Genomic DNA, 7,939 nt, shown 5'->3' on the forward strand with positions numbered 1-7,939 from the left:
TAAAAAACATACACTACTAAAATAATTTGGTTTAAATACATGATAATACTATTGACAAGAATTGTCATTAATATTTAAAGAATATGATGTCGAATAGGTAAAGTCTTCCATTTCCAAGATGTCACTACGTTCAATGAGTAAATGCAAAGAGATCAATTGTTAAAATTTATCGACATCCTTAAAAGAAGGAGAATTAGGTTAACATATGTGTATCTATAAATATCAAATCTAATGGTTAACATCAATGAACTTTAATTTTAATGACGAAAATCCTAATAAGCTTCAATCCTTACAACACAACAAATGATTATGAATCAAATTGATGCAAAAGGAAAACCTAATTAGAGCTTTTGTAAACAAATGGTCTCTATCACGTCAACATTCTGGGCAAGCTCTGAAAAAAATATAATGGAAAAAGAATAAATTATAAAATTTAGAGAGTTCATTGTTGATCAAAACACATTCATTTGCAGAGGGAGATCCAAAACATTAAAGATTGGTATGGAACTTACAGTGTTGAAGCAGGCCGACAAAATAAAATTTTGGTAGATGGAACCTTAACCCTGAAATAGTAGAGAGAGGAAGATTAATCAAAGATTTGAGAATATCCAAAACAAATTAAGAAAATGTAAAAGTGCATACAAAGAAGAAGCGAAAATAAAACAAAGCAAATTGGGAGAATATAAAAAGAATTGAGTAGTGAGAATTAAAAGGAATTGATTATTAAGAAAATTATGAGTAATTAAGAAAGAATTAAGAAGAAGTTTCAAAAATCAATACATGAGAGAACAAAAAGAATTAACTAGTGAGAAAGTAAAAGGGATTGATTGATAAGAGAATTATGAGTAATTAAGAGACAATTAAGAGAGAATTAAGAGGAAGTTTCAAAAATCAATACAGGAGATTAACGTAAAATTGAGGAAGTAATAGGCAATTCAAATGCCACTAAATGAGGCACGGGTTGAGATCAAAACGTGTGAGTACGATGACTGAAATTTAACGGTCAGATTTGAGTGGTTTAAATGATTTATCCAAGATTTAATGAGAAAAGGTGAAATATAACCTTTTTTTGTGAGAAGGTGAGTGATCTAAAGGACAAGATTTGAGATTAATTGAAATGAACTCCCATATTTATCTATAAATTTGTCCCGGTCAGCACTAAATTGGACTTAGGCACGTATTATTTGCTTTGTTAATCTTAAATAAATAGAAGTTCAAGATTTATCATGGAACAATGGACGGCTAGATTTATCTCAATGTTTGTCTTTTTGTTTGTCCCAGTCAACACTCATCATCCTATTTTATATAATAGATTGTTAAAATTGGAAAAAAAAAGTGGCTGATATCGCCCACTAAAATTGTTGTTATCCCCCAGTTTTTGTAGGCACCCGGTACGGACTTAGGTGCCTATTAGGGAGGCATCAGCCACTCATTTTTTTCTCTTCTCCTTCTCCTTCTCCTTCTTCTTCTCCTTCTTCTTTTTCTTCTTCTTCATATCTTCTCCTTCTTCAAATCATCATCAACACTTTATCGTGGAAACAATCTTGTTTCTGAACCCATCATCATCAATCAACAATGAGGAGATCGGAAATATAAAGAACTTTGTTTATTAAGGCCAAATCAAATAACAAACATAAGCATATAGACTGCTACTTCTAGCCAAATAGCAAACTCCCTTTTAGGTCTATTAATATCTGTATAAACTCAGACACACAGATAACAACTCCAACATTGTTGTCAACAAAAAAAAAACTCCAACATTGTTAATAAACTAATATATTAACAAGATACCACTTTGGCGACATTTTGGTTAAAGAGTTCTTTCAAATTTTAGATCCGTCTTTATTTGAGGCGTGTACCTATAAATTATTTAAATTTAGACCAGGATAGTCCTTAATCATTTCTTCAAGTTTTTAAAAAACATTGTGAAAATTCTAAAAAGTTGTGTTCAAACAAACCACTAATTTAGTATGATGGTTCCATTTGGTCATATTGTTAAGTTCGTGGTCATCCAACTCAAACTAATTGGCAATGAGTGGAGAGGACTTACACATTATGTTATTGGTTGCTAGTTACCCCTTCTCTCATGTGGGACTGTTCTCACACACCTCTCACGTGTGGCATGGTTAGACTAACACGTGTTTTTTTTTCGGATGACGTGCAGGGACGGATCCATGGGGGTGCGGCCGCACACCCTGGATCCTCCCGCAAAAAGAAAACAATAGTAGTAATTATTTATTTATTTTTTATATATAGGTATAAATACATACCTTTGGATGTATTAAGAGGACACAAATAAGGCATTGGCTTAATGGATAAAGTGCGGGTTGGCGTGCTGCAGCAACCCATTGAACATGGATTCGAGTTCATTACAAGCATTTTAAGTGTCTTTTTTTTATATATATATACATATATATATATAATCTGTGTATGAATAAAATCAATTAGGCTTTGGCTTTGTGGTTGAGGCTGAATTGTGGGTAAGTTGGAGTGTGAGGTCTTGGATTCGAGTCTTACAATAAGTCATTTGAAGTATTTTAATTTTTATTTATTGAAATTATTTAATTCAACTACCCTAAACTCTATAAAATTCAATTCATCTAACATATATCTCTAGAAACTTTATTTCATCTACCACAAACTCTATAAAATTCAATTTATCTACCATAAATCTCTACAAACTTCAATTTACACGTACTACAAAGAAAAAACCAAGATATTGTGACTGTCATGGATATTGTTGAATCATTAAAGCTAGAATCCAATATATACGAGGCCATAGGTGGTCATTATTGGTTTGGAGTGTTTCTACACTTTTTCATATCACTTTAGGACTGACTTTGCCGGTTGCAGTTGTCTTCGTTGAAAGAGCTTTTTCAACTATGAAGTTAGTTAAAACACGCTTAAGAAACAAGATGAGTGATCCGTGACTGAATGATAGTTTAGTAGTCTTTACTGGGAAAGAAGTTTTTAACGAAATTGACAACGAGTCGATTATGCGAATATTTTAAAATATGAACTCTCGTAGAGGTCAATTTTGTTTTGTAATCGTTGATGTATTAATATAATTAATAAATATAAATATTTTGTTGATTTTGGTGTTTGCAAAAAAAAATTATTTAAGTATATAAATTCGCACCCCCTAAGTAAAAGTTCTGGATCTGCCCCTGGTGACGTGGAACACGTGTGGCTTTTAAGCCTATCACGTCTAGCTCTGATACCATGTTGAGTTTGTGGTCATCCAACTCAAAACAAATTGGCAATGAGTAGAGAGGACTTATACATTATATTCTTGGTTGTTAGTTACCCCTTCTCCGATGTGGGACTATTCTCACAGAGTACGACCGAAATCACTCCTTTATAACTCGATGATATGACTGAAAATAGTCTACTGAAAATAGTCTTCTTTGACCAAGATATAAGTTTGTTTAAATAAAATCTGAGTGAGTTATAAACAAAAATCTGCTTGGCTTAGTAATAAAAAATGTAGTAAAAAAGATGTAGTAAAAAAAATGTGACCAAATCAAATTTATCATAGTTTTCTAACCTTCCCATATTAACTTTCCAAAAAATTTGTCTTCTGCTGACCCAGTCAGACTGATCTGACTTAGGTGCTGTTTGTTTTTTTTAAATTTCAGATCTGAAATCTGAATTGAACTGCATTTCAGATTTCAGATGTTTGGTTTTTTATTTGAGAAAATCTGAAATGTAAGCTGAATTAAGTTCATGTCTGAATAAGCTGAAAACTAGTCCATATTTTTCAGACTTCAAAAGAAGTCTGAAACAACGACCCAACATCTGAAATATGGTCAATGTCGCTTATACCCTCGTCATTAAAAATGTTCTGATGTTCAACTCTTTCACCACTGTCAGTAAGCAGACCACCACCACTAGGCCGCCACCGGACCGCCGCCGCCGCCGCCACCACAAAACAAAAACAACAACAACAACACCACCACCACTAGACAAAAACACCCCACAAAATAACACCACCACCACCACAAAACCACCACTAGACAAGAACACCACCAAACACCACCACCACAAAACCACCACCAGACAAGAACACCACCAAACACCGCCACAAAACCACCACTAGACAAGAACACCGCCACCACCACAAATCCACGACCAGATAATAACACCAGTAGTCGCACCCGACAATAACACCCTAACCCACGAGAAACCACCACCTTAAAACTTTTTAACTTCCCCCAATCTGTCGTTAGAGAAAGAAAGAGATCAAGAGAGAGAGAGGACTTGTCAGATCTTAGTAGAGAAAGGGACCGAGAGATCTCACAGACTATTCGATTCGAGAGAGAGAGGATGAAAGAAAGATCTAGTCGGATCTTTGTTACTGTTATAGAGAGAGGAACTTGCCGGATATTGTTTACCGTCAGAGAGAGGGGCTAGAAAATAACTCATCGGATCTTCCATTACTGCCTCGCCGGAGAGACTGATATAGAGAGATTGGGAGAGAGAACGGTTGTAGAGAAATGGAGGAAAAGAGAGAGAGAGGATTAGCGTTTCTCATTTATTCAGACCAGATTTTTAAGGGTTTTTTGTTGTAAAAGAATTAGGGTTTTTTTAGAAACGTCTTTTTGCCTTATATATGTCATTTGGGGTATAAATGTTCAAACCTAAATTCAGACCTAGTAATTCAGATTTAGAAAATTTAGTTCAGCAAATTCAGATTCAGCAGTTTCAGATTCAGACATACAAAAAAAACAAATAGCACCATAGACAAGTCAAATCAGCCTGAATCTGACGAATCAGTTCGGCTTAACTCAGACCAGTTACATGGATTAGACTATGAGTTATACCGTTTTGACTAGTCAAATTGCTTTGGCCCACGTTATTCATTAAAGAGAAACCCCGGTCTCCCGAATTCCCTTTTGGTAGTAACTCCCACTTTTAAAGTGGAAGCACTACTAACTCCAACGTTAAAGTAGGAGTTAGAGGGATTGGGCAAAAGGCCCAATCCTTGACCCAAAATAAGATGCAGGTCCACTGCAGGATAAAAACAAGGGGCAGGTCCAATGGTCAGGGGGGTAGGGTATAATTACGATTTTAGTCTTTAGGTTTTACGAAATTACAAAAAATACCCTTTGCACAAATCCCGTGCAAATCACGTTGTTTCTCTCTCTACTGCACATTCACTTTCTTTCTCTGTCTAACTTTTCTCTCTCTCCCTAATTTCTCTCTCATAAACTAAGACTTTCTTTAACTAATTTATCTTTCCAGATTTATCTATCCAGATTTATCTTTTCCTTTAATTTCTCTCTTTCCTGTTAGCTTTTTTTTTAAAAATCTTATTGGATAGATTTCATCTTTCATTCCATTTATATTCCTCTTTTAAGTTTTAGATATATCTTCAGATTTCTTTCCTTCATTATAATTTTTCTCTCTAGCATTTTTACTTTTTGAATCTATACTTTATTTTTGCAAATATTTTCATTTTATTTTACACTTTCTCTATCTAAAAATATTTTTTCTTTCTTTAACTATTTTCTTTCTCTATAACTTTATCTCCTTATATTTTGGGCAATTTTTTTTAGATTTTTTGTACTGTACACGAAACAGGAAGTTTTTTATCGTACATTTTTTTGTGTACTTGACACTTTTGTACTGAGAATTTTCTTGTGTACTAGGAATTGTTTTATGTACTAGCTATGTGGTTACATACTAGACATTTTTGTACTGGGAATTGTCTTGTGTATCGGGAATTGTTTTATGTACTAGGCACTTGTGTACTAGGAATTTTCTTGTGTACCAGGAATTGTTTTATGTACTAGTCATTTGGTTATGTTCTAGACACTTGTGTACTGAGAATTGTTTTATGTACTAACCATTTGGTTATGTACTAGGCACTTTTGTACTGGGAATTTTCTTGTTTACCGGGAGTTATTTTATGTACTAGTCATTTGGTTATGTACTAGACACTTGTGTACTGAGAATTGTTTTATGTACTAGCCATTTGGTTATGTACTAGACACTTTTGTACTGGGAATTTTCTTGTGTACCGTGAGTTGTTTTATGTACTAGTCATTTGGACATGTTTAACTGTTTGGTACATTGGCAAATTTCAAATGGTTCTTACACAAATCACTCTAAAAGGTTCAATGGACGATAATTTTTTTAACGTACAGACAAATATATGTACAAAGAGAAACTGTTTTGGTAACAATTTTGTTTTGGTAAAAAACTCTACAAGGAGAAACTTGAACACGTTCTTGTTCAAAATTAAAATATTCTCTCTCCAACCTTAACTACTTTCCTCGTTTTTGGTAGTTTTTCATTGATTTGTTTCCATATATTTTTTGGTAGTTTCCCATTGATTAGATTCTCTCTGTATTTTATCTTCTTTTTAAACAAGTTTTCTCTCTCCAATCTTAACTTCTTTCCTTCTCTCAAACATTTTCTCCTTATATGATGGACAATTATACGACATTCCTTCTAAAACGTAAATTGTTTTCAAGGAAAATTTCTAGGATATTTTTCTTTGTACTGTACATTTTTTTATTTACTGGACACTTTTGTACTGGGTGGTTACTAGACACTTTTGTACCGGAAATTTGCTTGTGTACCGAGAATTGTTATATGTACTGGCCATTTGGTTAGGTACTAGACAATTTTGTACTGGGAATTTTCTTGTGTATCGGGAGTTGTTTTATGTACTAGCCTTTTGGTTATGTACGAGACATTTTTGTACAGGAAATTTTCTTGTGTACCGGGAATTGTTTCATGTACCAGTCATTTGGTTATGTACTAGACACTTTTTGTACTGCAAATTTTCTTGTGTACCGGGCATTGGGTTATGTACTTGTCATTTGGTTATGTACCGGGAAGTAACTCTAGATCTGATTTCTTCACTATTACATGTTTATCAAATCTTCATTCTTAACTATAAGCTCTGTTTCTAAACCTAAATTTGAAATTTCTCCAAAATCCATGAATCTCTGTTCAAGAAAAAGATTTCACGTTGCAACCTTCACAAAATAAGTAAAAAGATAGAAATATAAAGCGAAGGAAACTAAAAAAAATATAAAGTAAACTTCCACGTAACAACGAAACGTGGGAACGGTAAAATGTAGCGGGAACTAAGGAATGTACACTACATTTCAACACGTAATCGTATATCTATGACGTTAATATAACCAAAATTGGTACAATATCTAAGAGAACCGGGAGATGTTCAGTGCACCATTCTATGCACTCAACATTTTAATATTCCTTGAACAAATATGTGAAGTAAAAAGCAAAAATAATAAAAGCAAATCAAGTTAAGGATAACTCCAGATCTGATTTCTTCACCATTAAATGTTTATCAAATCTTCATTGTTCACTATATTCAGTATAAGCTTTGTTGTTGAACTCAAATATGAATTTCTCCAAAACCCATGAATCTCAGTTAAATAAAAAATCCAGAGTTGTTGCTTCCTGATCTCAACTATCTGGTTTTTCCTCGTAAACCAAAAATCACCGATTCATTTCTTCACTGTTAAAAAAAAAAAAACAATCTGACTCTTCACCATACTTCCAAGTCTAAATGAATCTGGATTAGAGTTCTTTATTTATATTGTGTGAGAGAAAAAGATTAAACTGGAAGGTTGTAAAAATTTGTAGAAGATGAAAACGGAAGACTGATAGAAAAGAGAGAAGAGTATAGCTATTTTAGAGAGAGAAAAAAGAAAAAGCTTCAGGAATTTCTGAGAGAGATAGAGAGATGAGGAAACTTTTCATTTAGAGAGAGAAAGAAGGGTATTAGGGGTACTTAAAGAAAATTGGCACATTCCCTCATGTACTTTTTTTCTTGGGCAGCCCAGTTATTAATGAGTTAGACCTGCAACACATTTCTATGTTTATGTGGATCTTACCCACAATAGTACCCCACTTTTTGGGCCATTCACTTTAAAAATCCTAGGAGTTATGGGGTGGG

The 7,939-nt window shown here is 33.6% G+C and overlaps 1 long non-coding RNA gene across 1 annotated transcript; it reads right to left on the reverse strand.

Moving 5' to 3' along the window:
* Positions 1–235: 235 nt before the first annotated feature.
* LOC147531790 (uncharacterized) lies at positions 236–870 on the reverse strand. The gene is made up of 2 exons (XR_015228364.1): positions 513–870; positions 236–394 (listed from the first exon to the last, which is right to left on the reverse strand). It is a non-coding gene; the product is annotated as an uncharacterized LOC147531790 (long non-coding RNA).
* Between the last annotated feature and the right edge of the window lie 7,069 nt (positions 871–7,939).

This window comes from Eschscholzia californica, unplaced genomic scaffold (genome assembly GCF_041429995.1).
Source record: "Eschscholzia californica isolate CP2 unplaced genomic scaffold, dmEscCali1.0.p SCAF_6, whole genome shotgun sequence".
NCBI classification, from domain to species: Eukaryota; Viridiplantae; Streptophyta; class Magnoliopsida; order Ranunculales; family Papaveraceae; genus Eschscholzia; species Eschscholzia californica.